General features: G+C 46.0%; 1 long non-coding RNA gene across 1 annotated transcript; it reads right to left on the bottom strand.

Annotated features, from left to right (window-relative positions):
• Window positions 1-270: 270 nt before the first annotated feature.
• Window positions 271-1,279, bottom strand: LOC123386356. Its single transcript, XR_006600143.1, has 2 exons — window positions 720-1,279; window positions 271-448 (listed from the first exon to the last, which is right to left on the bottom strand). It is a non-coding gene; the product is annotated as an uncharacterized LOC123386356 (long non-coding RNA).
• Window positions 1,280-1,547: the final 268 nt, after the last annotated feature.

Genomic DNA, 1,547 nt, shown 5'->3' on the forward strand with positions numbered 1-1,547 from the left:
GAGCCAGATAACATCGCTCGCTTCCTTCAAACTAGCATATGCACAACGCCGTGAGCGCCCTGGAAAAGAAAGTTGTCCCCTACAGAGATCACAGTACACATAAGAACTAAATATTTTGAATTAAATGCTGAAATTATAACACCCACAGGGAGACCAAGCACACGGCATGGAGTTGAAATTGGGTATCTTCCTGCACTGAGAGATTGCCCCTCCCTTCACCCCCCCCTGCCAAGACCACCCTTGGTACCCTAGAGGGATTTATAGAACTCAGAAAAGCTGTTTATTACAGTTTATAACAACAGAAGGATGCAGATTCAAGTCAGCAAAGGGAAAAGGTACAGAGGATGGAATCCAGGAGAGGGCAAGAAAGTGGTCCACCACAAGGGACAGTCACTGGACCCAAGAGCAGAGAGAATCAGTCCTCTGCAACCTGTACAAACAGAGCAATCTGAGGGAGCGAAGGAAAGAAAGAGATAAAAATGATTAACAAGATAAAGGAGGGATTAGAGGCCAGAAAGAATGAATCGAGAGATAGGAAAATTGCATGCAGTTTGAATAAAATCAAAACCCCAAAATAATTACTTTGGAATTAAAAGGCCAGGGGACAGGTTAAACAGCACTTAGCTGAACCCGACTGTGTACATCTCACCCTCAAAGACATGTTTACATCACCCCCGCTTTATAAATAGTCAGTCTCAGACGCATAAGGTTGCATTCACCTTTATTGACTATCGGCTTCTCGATTATTCAATTAATCTGCCTCATGCGCAGTCCCTCTCCCGGCTCTCTCTGTGCGCTTCTTGTGCAGCAGACACGCTTTTGAACTACCTCTACCCCCTTCCGGAGGAAGTCTGAGCCATGGATCAGTCCTAACGGATCAGTTCCCAGCAGGATGCCAGATGAGAAGCAGAGAGCAGTTGGGGAAGGAGCCCAGCTGGGGCATCAGGCAGCCTCCTGCCAACCCAGAGACAGGTCGGCCTCTCTGGAGAAGCACGTTCCCAGAATGTCAGATGCCCTGGTCTTCACATAGAAGTAAAAAAAAAAAAACAAAAAACACCTTCAAACACCAGCCAGGGATGGTTTTCTGCTCCCCTGCTGGGCCTCCACCCACGCAAATGACTATTGTCTGAAAACTGCCTGATCTTATCACCCCGTTCACAGGGTTGGATGCCAAGGCGCTCACATCGCAGTCGATGTTATCACCAAAGCACTAACTTTATACCAGGGTAACTAAGCGGTCCCGGAAATTGCCCCAAGTTTTAAATCTCACAGAACTAACCCGTCCCAGTGGGCATTTCTGTTCCCACCCAAAGGTGAAACACCAGTCATAAAAAAAAAAAAAAAAAAAAAAAAAAAAAAAAAAAAGAAGAAGAAAAAGAAGAAATGCTTGTGTCCAAGAAATTCATTGCATACAAATTCCCGTTTCTCTACCCACGCCTCCGACCCTGTCCACCATCCACCGTGCTCCCTCCTCTCCGCCACTCCCTCTGAAATCATTTCCATTTATATTAGCCTCTCCTAAGCCTTCTCTTTTAGGAGGACATAAA

This window comes from Felis catus, chromosome B3 (assembly GCF_018350175.1).
Source record: "Felis catus isolate Fca126 chromosome B3, F.catus_Fca126_mat1.0, whole genome shotgun sequence".
NCBI lineage: Eukaryota > Metazoa > Chordata > Mammalia > Carnivora > Felidae > Felis > Felis catus.